The 13,283-nt window shown below is 38.3% G+C and overlaps 1 long non-coding RNA gene across 1 annotated transcript in view; it reads left to right on the top strand.

The window, feature by feature from the left end:
* The window catches only part of LOC128312938 (uncharacterized), a 46,657-nt gene extending 39,273 nt beyond the window's left edge, over nucleotides 1–7,384 (top strand). Inside the window, exon 3 of the long non-coding RNA XR_008292910.1 lies at nucleotides 7,095–7,384. This is a non-coding gene — a long non-coding RNA (uncharacterized LOC128312938). The remainder of the gene's footprint in view (nucleotides 1–7,094) is intronic.
* The last annotated feature ends 5,899 nt before the right edge of the window (nucleotides 7,385–13,283 follow it).

Below are 13,283 nucleotides of genomic sequence, written 5' to 3'. Positions count from 1 at the left end.
TATTTCTGAGGGATCGGTTGTAATAAATCCATTTTCATTCGTGATTTTGTCTATTTGGGTCCTCTCTCTTTTCGAGAAGCCTGACTAGAGGTTTATCAATTTTGTTTATTTTTTGAAAAAAACAACTTTTAGTTTCATTGATCTGTTCTACTGTTTGTTTTTCGTTGTTGTTGTTTTTTGGATTCTATATTGTTTATTTCTGATCTGATCTTTATTATTTCTCTTCTGCTGCTGGTTTGGGGTGTCTGCTGTTCTGCTTCTAGTTCCTTTAGGTGTGCTGTTAGATTTTGTATTTGGGATTTTTCTTGTTTCTGGAGATAGGCCTGGATTGCAATGTATTTTCCACTTAGGACTGCCTTTGCTGCATCCCAAAGGGTTTGGATTGTTGCATTTTAATTTTCATTTGTTTCCATATATTTTTAAATTTCTTCTCTAATTGATTGGTTGACCTGTTCATTCTTTAACCTCCATGCTTTTGGAGGTTTTCCAGACTTTTTCCTGTGGTTGATTTCAAGTTTCATAGCATTGTGGTCTGAAAGTGTGCATGGTGTGATCTCAATTCTTTCATATTTTTTGAGAGCTGTTTTGTTACCCATTATGTGATCTATCTTGGAGAATGTCCATGTGCACTCGAGAAGAAAGTATATTCTGCTGCTTTAGGATGTAGAGTTCTAAATATATTTGTCAAGACCATCTGGTGCAGTGTATCATTCAGGGCAATTGTTTCTTTACTGATTTTCTATTTAGATGATCTGTCCATTGTTGTAAGTGCAGTATTAAAGTCCCCTGAAATTACCACATTCTTACCAGTAAGATTGCTTATGTTTGTGATTAATTTTTTTATATATTTGGGTGCTTTCAAATTTGGTGCATAGACATTTACAATTGAGCTTTATAAAAGCTCTTTCTGATGGATATACCCTGTAACTATTATATAATGCCCTTCTTTATCTCTTGTTACAACCTTTAAAGTCTAGTTTGTCTGATATAAATATGGCTACTTCAGCTTTTCTTGACTTCCAGTAGCATGATAGATAGTTCTCCATCCCCTCACTTTCAATCTGAAGGTGTCCTCAGGTCTAAAATGGGTCTCCTGTTGACAGCAAATAGATGGGTCTTGGGTTTTGTTGTTGTTTTATCCATTCTGATACCCTATGTCTTTTGGTTGGAGCATTTAGTCCATTTACATTCAGTGTTATTATTGAAAGATATGGGTTTAGAGTCATTGTGTTATCTGTGGGTTTCAGGATTAAAACTCATTTTTAAATAAATTTATTTTTATCTTGACCACATATTCACATTCCTTTTAAAAATTCCTTTTTCACAAAACTTTTGTAACTTTTTTTAAAATTCAGATTTTGTCCTAAGTTTTTCCTATATAAATAACCAGGCTCACTGTAGGACAAAGTTACTTTTTTTTCTTCATTCCTTCTTTTACTGAAAGCATACATCTTATTTTTCTTGCATATGGAGACATTTTCTTTCTCAGTTTTCACTGGATCTTAAAGTTCTTGAGGGTTAAAAGTTTTAATATGTGTGGCTAAAGATATAAAAACAAGTAGTAAGCAATCGTGAACTGTTGTACTAGCATTCTTTACATTATAAAATGTATTCATAAATTTGCCAATTTCTAGAAATGTGCTTTTTCACAGTGCAATCTTTCAATAAAGCACGAAAGTTTACTTACAAGACCCAAATTTTATCTTTAGTTTCTCTGTAATAAGTAAGCAAAAAGTAGATCAAATAACAAAATGTTAATTTCTAGACATAGGTTTATGTTATTTGGAAACAATCTAGATACTCAATGTATTTAACAACTCACCACTTAACCTAGCAAGACTGTAAAGTTTTAGATTATCAAAAAACAGTTTGGAGAAACTTCAAAAAGTTTCCCTAAAATGCCCTTATCTTGCTTACATCCATTTAATTTACTTCTTCTTAACAATTATGTCATGAAGTTTTTGTGGGTAATCTAAATATATCAGACAAACCCAGTCATTCTCCCAAGCTATTTTTTTGTTGTTGTTGTGTCTTGAAAAATTTTGAAATATAGATAACATGAATTTATTTGACTTTTAGAAAAGCAAGGCAGTTTTTATTGCTGATAACTATAAAGCATGTGTATTTTATTAAACCAATTGTTATTTTCCCAAATCACATGAACCTGAAATTCAGTTTCTATTTGAGAATTTTATGAATGCTTAATTTTTATAAGCTCTTAATTTTCTTTGAGCCCAATGAAATAGAGCTCTTTTATAAATTAATTTTGACAATAGAAAATACTGTTAAAGAAACATAGAAAATACTATATCTATAATGTACATACATTCATGTACATATAGAAAAATAGAAAATACTATATAAAGGTAAGATATAGTATTTCTCTGTCTTTTTCTATATAATGTACATACATTCACATACGTATAGACACAGAAATCTTACAGCTTCTATATTAAAACAATACAAAACTCATTGGTTCATACAAAATAGTTGGAATAAATTAAGTTTACTTGCTTACATAGCTAAAATCTTTTACTGTTTTTAGAGAAGGCTTTATATTTGTCCTTGGAAGTAGAGTTTGGGCACAAGAGCTCTTTTAGTGTTTTAAAAAGGCCTCTTCCCTCTTTTTTCTTTTTTCCCTTTAGTCTTAGGTGATTGTGGGCTGTGTTTACATTTCAAAGACACCATATGCTATATAATTTTAAGGGACTGAGAAGACTACAAGTTTTTATTTCTAAGAGTTTTGGGGTAATTGTTATTGAGGACAAAATTGTCCCGTACTTCAAAAAGGCAAATATTCTGATCTTTTATACTATCTATAAGCATTTTGAGGGGAAAAAGTGAGGTTTGGGGATTGGTAAAGATAGATGGGCTTTGATTTGTTTGTAGAGTTGCATTTCTGGTTTTGTAGAGATTTTAAGACAGAGACCATTGTTTTTCATTCTCCAGAAGAAACCGAATTACAGTCTGAATATTAAGGGACTGACCTGCTTTTTAAGTTAAAGTTTTATCAGGGACTTTCTCAAAGCCTTTATTAAGCATTTTAACAAAGGCCTTCTTTCTGAGTACACGATTCAGTGCTGGCTTCTCTTAGTCCCTGAACATTAATTAGCCTTCTGCTAATCATTTGTAGGAGGGCCTAGAAGAAATTTTGGTCATTGTTTTCTCTGTGAGAGGGGTGTTGTACATGGCTACTAATCTTTCTAATTCCTCTCTAAAGTTGGTGGAATCTTCTGAAAGAGGAGATAAAAGGGCAGTATAATTTAAAAGGTATGTTGTTCAGGAAACAAACACAAAAAAAGCCCTTTTTTTTTTCTTGATGGAGTTAGGGTCTAGGATACATCTGCAAAGGACGTTGTGTAAGAATGCCTGAAACTGGCAGAGCCTGATTACAAAGCCGCATAAAGTAGGAGGAAAGTGAGCCTTAATGCTAGTTTTGGGAACTTGCATTAAATTCTTTTCTAGCTTTTAGCATTTATGTTAGTGACCTGACACTTTGAACCAAGAGATTAGGCCAGAGTGCTTTCTGTAAATCATGTAAGGAAAGGAAAGTTAAAACAGGCAGATGGGGTCAGATTTTGATAAGGGGAATTTAGCTTGGAGGTGGACATTAATTTTTGCCTTAAATCTAATGTTTGTTCTTTCATCTTCTAAAGAGAGTGCCCAAGGCTAGCCGTTACACTAATAAGACAACTGGGAACTCCATACAAGGAATTTTTTTCTTTCAAACGTAGCCAATATAAAGGATCCATTATCTGGCCTCTGATGATTAGGATCTTCTTAATCTTCATAGTGACTCAAAACAATAAGCCTTTTTATGGAAATACTGGGGACGACTTTCCAGGTTTAGACCATGGATACAAGTGTCCCTGGAGAGGGCATAGATGATGCAGCCCCCATGATCCAAACGTTTACTCCCAAAAATAGTCTAAGAAGGCAAAAGCCTTTGTTCTACAGGTGGTAAGAATGGTGTAGTGAAAACAAATCTCTGGTCTCCCATGAAAACATGCCTCCGGTCTGCACCACTGATCTGTATCCCCAGGCAGGTGCTACTGGAATGGGATTTTTCCAGTGTTAACAAGCAAGAAGGTTAAGAAAAAGCCCATAAGGGGTTTTTGTTATGACAACCTCCCATGACAGCTGCCATAGCTGGACAAGGAGAGTGCTTCCCATACCTGTGGATCATGGAACCCCAGTCTGTTTGGCCACCAGGGTGCACTCAGGTGAGTACACCTTCTAGATGGCAGAGATGAGAGAAGATTCTCACTGGTCATAAAATCAAAAGAACATAGAACGAAACAAAAAGAAAAAAACCTTATTTGGATTTTATATAGGGGATCTACAGCAAAGTTTGTCCGAACAGATGTCAGCGTGAGGAAAACTGGGAACTCACCAGTCTGCGAGGCTGGCTTGGACAGCAGGCTTAGACGAGTTTATGTTCGCATTACGTCCTACGTAATTCCTTTTTAAGACAAATGACCCAAAAAAAGAGATGAAGGTAAACAGTGACCGTCTCTGGGAGGAAATGAATCTGTCAAACCAAGAGTGCTCTGCCAAGTTTTACAGAGTCACTAAGCTCACGAGACTAGTTCCACAAATATTTTCTCCTGCTGATCAAATTGAAAAGGGACGGAAAAAGGCCTCTCACCATTGTCACGTACATTAGACCGTGTAGGCAGAGACTGGGGGTTGATGTGGTTAAGATTTTTACCTTCTGACAGCTATTTGTCAGATGTCTCAGGATTTCTCAGCTGTAGCAGTGTCCAGCTAGTTACCATTTGCCCCGGACTATGCTTGGGCAGCAAAAATTTTAATTTATCCTTCAAAGGTCCTTCTAACTGGCCTGAGAATTAAATTGAAGAAGTTTAATTATGTATGCACAAAAACCCAATATTAAAATAGAGGCCCCCCGCCCCCAATACATGCAGCTTTTATACAAAGAATTTGGGCTGGAGTAGATTAGTAAAAGTAACAAGGTTTTGTTACTATAGGTTTCTTCAGGTTGGAATTCCTCGTCTCTGACCACAAGGATGTCTCTCTACCTCTTGGTACAAGAAGGGTATCTTTCGTACGGAAGATTTATTTACTATTTTCTGGAGATGAAGGAGGGTCAGTATGTCCTTCCTGCACTGGACCTTTCTTAATCATTTTGAATTAAAGTTACTTAATATGCTATTATGGAACATTTTGGGTGGCCCTGGTCCACCCCACACTGATAAACCCAGGACCCCATCAGGCAAGCCAGGCCAAATGGGTATTGTCACCATTTTAAAAGCAGCTGCCCCAGAAAGATTTTCAGTGGGATTCCTTCATCCTAGAGGCTGTATTAGTCACCCACACCTGGCTAATGGGGTGCCTACTGCACATGCTCCCACCATACAGGTCAGAGAAGCAAATGATCTGGACTATGTTGAGACAATCCAGGTCTCAAGAGCGGGCTCTTGGGGGGTCCATGGCATCTGCCTCATTCCAAGCCCCAGTGTAAACAAAAGTACATATTTCCCCTGAAGTCATCACTGGAGGAAACTAGACTGTCTTGCCCCAACAGGAACCAGTAATCAAGGCTCCCAGTTCTTTCTTTTTGGCCAGGCCTCACCTTGACAAGGCCATCCAGTTTCCTGCAGCTCTGCCTTCAGGGAAAATGTGCACATTTATGTAGGTTAGACCTTGGAATTAGGCAGATACTTTGTACCCCCAACAGGCCTTCCCAGCGACCTAGCCTCTCAAGAACTTGCCCTGTTCTAGTTACCTGTGTACCCTGAACGGAGCCTCTCATTCATGCTCAGTAAACACCTTGTATCTGTTGGGTAGGAGAAATTTCAATTTATCCTTCAAGGTTCTTCTAGCTGGCCTGAGAATTAAATTAGCATTGAACAGATTAATAGAGAAAACAAAACAAAACAAAACAAACAAACTCTGGCCTCGGGAAGCTGAGGCCCTCCAAGCCTGTGGTGTTGGGACTGGTTCCTAGCCATGTGCGTGGCCTCCAGAATGAAGAAAGCCCACTCCCTGTAAATCTTTCTGAGGTGGCAATAGTTTTTAAACTGGCAACAGTCCCCATTTTAGGCTGGTTGCCTGTTGGCGTCCTGGGTTTACCGAGACTCCAGGCTACCCTGGCCAGTGAGCCTGTCCCTTCCTGGCAAGGCAGTCCAGATTCCTTCAGCTTTACAGTTGTGTATTAGTTTGATGTGATTTCAAAGCCACTTATGACAAAGACAAAAAAAAATGTTTTCAGGGGTTGTTTTGATAAGATGATGACATCCTTCATTCTTCTATTTGTTCTTGCCCATAAGAAGTCAGTCGCTCAGCTGCTGAAGGCCCTGCTGGGGGCTTATCATTAAAGACATATAGAGAAGAACTAAGGCAAGGGGAAATCTGACCATAAATACTAAGAGTTTGCAAGAACTGAGAGTGTTTGGTCTGGGCAAGGCAACATTTGCTCATCTGAAATAGTTCTTGAAGAACTTGGGGCACTTAGCTCCTGCCCTGGTAAAGACCACTCTTTTACCGTCAGTGGCAAAAGCCCTGCAGCATCTCTGCAAAGATCATCTTTGTCCGTCTCCACCAGTGCCCTCGTTCCCTAGCAACATGCTCCAGGCAACGACACAGGACTTTTGTGCTGGCAGCTGGACTTCAGCTCCAGGTTGGTTAAACTGTCTCTCCTCAGTACCAATTCCTGTAAAGTGTCAGAGAAACAAGTCCCAAACGGAGTCCTTTGCTCCTCACATGAACAAAACAAGACTTACAGTTTCAACCTACTCCATGGATGTGACCTTTTAAAAATCAATCTCAAATTTACTGATCAGCAGTAGTGAGGTGATCTTCATGATTAAAAACAACCCTGCTCATCCCTTCACACCTAAAAAAAAAAAAAAAGATGTCCTGGCCTGAAACAATTCTTATTTCTGCTAACAGCTTCATCACCCCATGCTCCTTCCTATAAAAACTTTCCCTTTTGTATAACTTCTCAGGGCATCTCTCTACTTGCTTGATGGGATATTGCCAGATTCATTAATCACTTAATAAGCCAAATAGATCTTCACATTTATTCACTCAAGTTTTTTTTTTTTTTTTTTTTTCTTTTTTAACAAAAGGTATACCTTAACTAAATCTGGACTTTATCCTTTCACCTCCCCTTGCCTGGAAGAATAGTATGATTAAGAGAAGATGGAATAAGCATCACTGAAAGGGTTGTTAAAAATAGAGCCAGGGGGCGCCTGGGTGGCTCAGTCAGTTAAGCGGCCAACTTCCGCTCAGGTCATGATCTCGCGGTCCGTGAGTTCGAGCCCCGCGTCGGGCTCTGTGCTGACAGCTCAGAGCCTGGAGCTTGTTTCAGATTCTGTGTCTCCCTCGCTCTGACCCTCCCCCGTCCATGCTCTGTCTCTCTCTGTCTCAAAAATAAATAAACGTTAAAAAAAAAATTAAAAAAAAAATAGAGCCAGGGGACATCGAGGAATTAAGACTATGTGTCTTTGGTCTCAAATTCTCAGCTAAAAGTCAAAATTTGTTGCATGTTTAAATGGACTTCCTACTTAATACTAGCTCTAGCAACCCATCACCTATAGATTACTGGAATTGTAGCTATACCGGCACCAATTAATTAAGCCTATCATTAAGGATTACTTACGAAAAGGCTTAATTTGTCCCCTGTATTAGTTGCTGTAACACCCCTATCCTCCCTGTCTATAGACCACATGGGAGACGATGGAGGTTTGTATGAGACCTCAGAGAAATCAATATTATTATCCCTTGGCACCCGGTAGTACCGAGTCCTCACACCTTGCTCATAGCCACTCCTTTAATAGCAATACCTTTACTATTACAGACATTTGCAGTGCCTTCTTTAGCATACCTGTTGATCCTGAAAGTCAATTCTTGTTTACCTTCACCTGGGAAGGACAACAATATGCATGGACTGTCATGCCACAGGGATAAACTGAAAGCCCTGCTTATTTTTCTCAAATGCTAAAAGTAGACATTTCATAGAAATCTCTGAAGGCTCTCCCCTGTTACAATATGTCCTCTTATGTTCTCCTTCCCAAGAGGCCTATACTAAATACAACCTTCATCACTGGCTAAAAAGGGACATAAGGTGTCTAAAGAATAATTACAATTTTGTTTTGCCCTGGGTTAAATACTTGGGACACCTTATTTCAAATCAAGTGTTGCTCCTTGATCCAGCTGGAGTCCAGGGAATATTGTCCTTCCCCCCTTCAAAAACCAAATACCAACTACAGGGTTTTGGGGGCTTAGCTGGATACTGTAGAAACTGGGAACCCAACTTTTCAGCCTTGGCTTAACCACTTTATTCCCTTAACTCCAACCAACCTGATGCCCTTACGTGGAACAATGAAAGTCAAGAAGTCCTCATGAAACTAAAAGCCCCTTGAATCCACCAGTTTTGGAATGCCCTTGCCATTCTAACCCAGTGGGGGTTAGACAGGGGGACAAACACAGGCCTGTTGGCTATTATAGCCAACAGTTGGATCCTGTAGCCAATGGACTGCCACCCTGCATGAAAGGCAAAGCTGTAGGTGCTGAATTACTTGGAGAAGTCACCAAGGGTTCCCCATTATGTTCCCCCTTTCTCAATTCTTATCATACTCAACATTTATCTTCTAGCAGATTAAACTCTTATAAAGTTCTCTATCACCCCCAACTGTTACTGTCACATGCTATAATTCCTTAAATCCTGCTACCCGGCTGCCTTTACCCTCTGCTGAAACTCCTAGGACTGTATCTAACAGACTTCTCATACCACAATCAGATTTACAGGAAATGCCATTTGAAAATGCAGACAGTCTAGTTTACTGATGGCTCTTAAAAAACTATCAAGCTGGCTTTGAGGTTGTCTCCTTAACTGAAAACACTGAAGCAGACCTATCACAGTCTGCTTAGCTCATCAGCTAAGTCATCTTAGCTCAACAAGCTGAATCATTTGCCTTAATCCAAGCCTGCCTTTTGGCAGAAGGACAGACCATTAACATTTACACCAATAGTTGCTGTGCTGTTGGTGTAGCGCATGTTTTGGTATGTTCTGGGAACAAAGAGGGTTTTAACTTCTATTGGGCAACAGATTAAAAATAGTTCTTATGTCTTAGAACTGTTATATTGCTATTTCAAGGACCTACATCTTTGGCTATTATGAAAATCCTGGCTATTCAATGGCAAACACCAAGGAAACAAAAGGGAATCATTTGGCTGGTGCAGCTGCCAAACAGGCTGCCTTTAAAAAATTTAAGCCATGTTTTGAATTCCCACTTGCTACTGACTTTAACAAGAAATCTTAAATACTTATAACACCCAAGAATTTGCCTCAGGAAGGGATCAAAAAAACTTGGTCTGATCAAGGCTGCCAATCTGACTCTCAATGAAATACTTGGTATGGGTCGAATGATAGACCAGTCCTCTCTGATTATGTCCAGAAACAAATTTTTAATTATATTTATGAATTTAACTCATTGGAATACTGACAAGATGGTCTTTGGGGAAAGCAATACTTTTGGAAACCATTTTCAAAAGTATCCTCTCAAATTTATGAAAAATGTCAGATTTGCCCTAAACATACCCCTAGAAAACATCTTCAGAGTTCAAAAGGATATTTTCCCTCCTGGTCTCTGAGATATGGCAATTGGATCTTATCTAGCTGCCACCATCTCAGCAATACAAATATGTTTTCGTAATGGTTTGTATATTTTCTCACTGGCTAGAAGCCTCTCCTTGCCACAGAACTATAGCCTTAGCAGTAGGAAAACTGTCATTAGAAAAGATTATTCCAAATTGGGGAATGCCCCCAGAACTTCATAGTGGCTGAGGAATCCATTTCAATGGACAGATCTCATAGGTCATTTGCCACATTTGGCCACTTATGCAACATTTTGAGTGTTCCCATCATCCTCAATCATCCGGCCTTGTAGAATGTACCAAGGGCATTATAAAAATTCAGTTGGCAAAACTTATGGAATCTTTCCACCTGCCATGGCCAAGAGCTCTTCCCTTGGGACTATTGACTCTTAGATCCATTCCCTATGGGTTACATAACTCTCCCTTTGAAATAATATTTGGAAGAGCAATGAGAATAGATCAAGGTGTATGTGAACCGAGATTACCTGAAGGTGAGATGATGACTTACTGTAAGGGATTAATTCAGACCCTATAAGGAAATGAAAAATTAGTAGAACAGTCTTTCTGCAGCATGCTCCAGGAGATGAAGACCTCAAACATCATGGCCTTCAACCCAGAGACATGGTTTATTGGAAAAGACACCGCCATAAAGATTCCCTCCAGCAAGATGTGGAGGATCATACTAGCTATTATTGACTAATCCTTGTGCTGCTAAATTAGAAGACATAGACTCATGGATATATGTTTCCTATTTTAAAAAGTCTTCAACATCTAACTGGGCTACCAACCAGAGACCTTAAACTAACCCTTTCTTGGAAAAAGAAGATGATGTCTGTGTAGACTGCTCTCCGAAGACTAAGGACCAGGCCACTATTATGTTAACAAGGTCCATCACACCAATTCTCATGAGGCTTATGAGTTTATTAATATTCCTCTTCCTTCTCATCACCATTTTCAATCGGAAGAACAATGCTATAATTCATATGTCTCAATCCCTTGCTACTTCTGAAACCTTTACCTACAGGGTCCTTTACTGATAATGATGATCTCATAATGTTACCTATATACAGTTTCTCCATGGTCCCAAATATTTCCATTAGTTACTACAAAACACCGTCTCTAACACTTATTTTGTCAGGATATTCTTGCCTCAAGGAAAGCCTCCATGTTTCATGCTTATTCTTCCAAATTAGAGACAACCTTGAATGTAAACTTGGTACAGCCAATGTGGAAAACAGTATGGAGGTTCCTTAAAAAGTTAAAAATAGAACTACCTATGATCCCATAATCGCACTACTACTGGGTATTTACCCAAAGACTACAAAAACATTAATTCAAAGGGATATATGCACCCCTCTGTTTATTGCAGCATTATTTACAATAGCCAAACTATGGAGGCAGCCTGTGTCCATGGATTGATGAATGGGTAAAGAAAATATGGTATATATACACAATGGAATATTACTCAGCCATAAAAAAGAATGAAATCTTGCCATTTGCAATGACATGGATGTAGCTAGAGAGTATAATCCTAAGTGAAATAAGTCAGAGAAAGACAAACACCATATGGTTTCACTCATATATGGAATTTAAGAAAAAAAGGGGGGAGAAAAAGATAAACCAAGAAACAGATTTATCTATAAAGAACACTGATGGTTACCAGAGGGGAGGTGGTTGGGGGAATGGGTGAAATAGGTGTTGAGGATTAAAGAGGACACTTGATGAACACTGAATAATGTATAGAATTGTTGAATCACTGAACTGTACACCTGAAACTATTAAAACACTGTATGTTAACAGGAATTAAAAACTTAAAGTCCACCTGCTGCATTAATAGAACTTTCATTAGCAAAAGATGGCAACCTACTCCACTCTTTTCCTAGAATTACCTCTATACAAATTATATATCTTCTACCTGTCCAATACAATTTTTTTTCAACTATCCATCTCCATTAGGCCAAGCCCTTTGGATGTCTCCATTTGAGACATTAACCCATTATGCACCAAGCCTTCTGATACCTTTGATAACTTAGTATTACCCTTTTATGAATAATATGTGTAACCAAACCATTGGAATCCCAAGGCTGTCTAATCCTGGGCTGGTTTCTAAAATGAAAGCTTAAACAATCAAACACTATCTGGAATTCTGGGCACCCCTGAATATCTTTGCACATGTATTACCACACCTTAGGCATTTGGTTGTTTAGATATTACCACACTGGGCAATGCCTTTTGGACCACCTTATTTCCCTCTGACCATTCTTAGATCCCAATTAATCTCCCATCACATGAAGATAAGGGTCTTGTTCATAATAATTATCCTGATGAAAATCTTTCTGTTTGTGAAAAGCTGTGGAAATGCCCAGGGATGTGATCTTCAGGCTTTTCTGGTGATATCCATAATTATCTCTTTTGAGGTTTATATTCCCAGCTGGGGGTTGGTACCTTCTAACATAACATCATGTTACAAAATTTAACCAGAACGATTAATAGAATTACTAGCTCAATGGCCTGAGCTATTAGTTCTGAAGAAAAATCTTTAGATTCCCTAGCCCGAGTGGTTCTTGATAATAGAATAGCATTAGATTACAAAGTAGGGGTTTGTGCAATACCTAAAACCTCATGCTGTATTATTCAAATTAGCTAAATTCTTAAAGGGACATCCAAGCTAAATTCCTTCATATTTTTAACTGGCTTCTCTTGGGATTTGGGACTCTGGTGTTCAAGTCTACAAATTGTATTATTAATTGCTGTTTTATTCTGTATATTATTCATTGTTTTGCTCAAAATAATGGTTGCTTAAAGTCTTAAAAACATTCATCAAACTTACCCACTGACAATCAACAAGTGAAACTTGAACTGACATAGCCTAAGGTCCACTTCCTTGAACCTCCTTGTTTCTCAGATGTACCCTTAAAACTCTTGCACAGCAAGCTTATTAAACATGATGAATATTGACCAACCATGAGACTCTCCCCTCCTGGAGAGTCGATAGACTTGGAGCAGGTTGTTGGCCACTCCAGCATCACAATGGGACTACAAAACCAAAGCTTTATCATTGATGCTTACTATATAGAAATACCTCAGTCAAAAGGGGGAAATAATAATGGAGAAAATAAAGCATTGCTAAGAGAGAGGGTTATTTAAAATGGATATTGGAGGACACTGAGGAAGTGGGGCTTAGGCACATCTTGTCTCAAACCCTCAGAATTCTTGATGAACTCCACTAAAAGTCAAAACATCTGCATATTAAAATGGGCATAAATGGACTTTCCATCTAACACTTTCTAGCAATTGATCACATATAGATTAGTCTTATGGTAGCTATACCAGCACCAATCACATCTCATCCAAAATAACTTAAGTAAATTCCTTCTTTAAAAACTCTAACATCCATTGTTTCTCCCCCAGAGTACCCTTTTGATTTTGGTTGAATCTGTGTCTCTCAGACTGCAATCCCTAAGACCCCAACTAAATACATGTATTTTATTTTGCAACTTGCAAAACAAACTGAGTTGGATAATCAGGACATCTGGAATTTCCTTAGTTTTAACTTTTATCCAGACTAAGTCTTCAATAGGTCTCCAGAGATGCTCAGAAGTTAATATATAATCTATTTTACCCCTAAACCACCTCTTGAGTATTTTTGGTAGGGTTAG

The sequence above is a fragment of the Acinonyx jubatus genome, chromosome E4 (genome assembly GCF_027475565.1).
Source record: "Acinonyx jubatus isolate Ajub_Pintada_27869175 chromosome E4, VMU_Ajub_asm_v1.0, whole genome shotgun sequence".
In the NCBI taxonomy this organism is placed as follows: Eukaryota; Metazoa; Chordata; class Mammalia; order Carnivora; family Felidae; genus Acinonyx; species Acinonyx jubatus.
The sequence above is the reverse complement of the archived record's forward strand: the minus strand, read 5'-3'. Positions and strand labels throughout refer to the sequence as shown.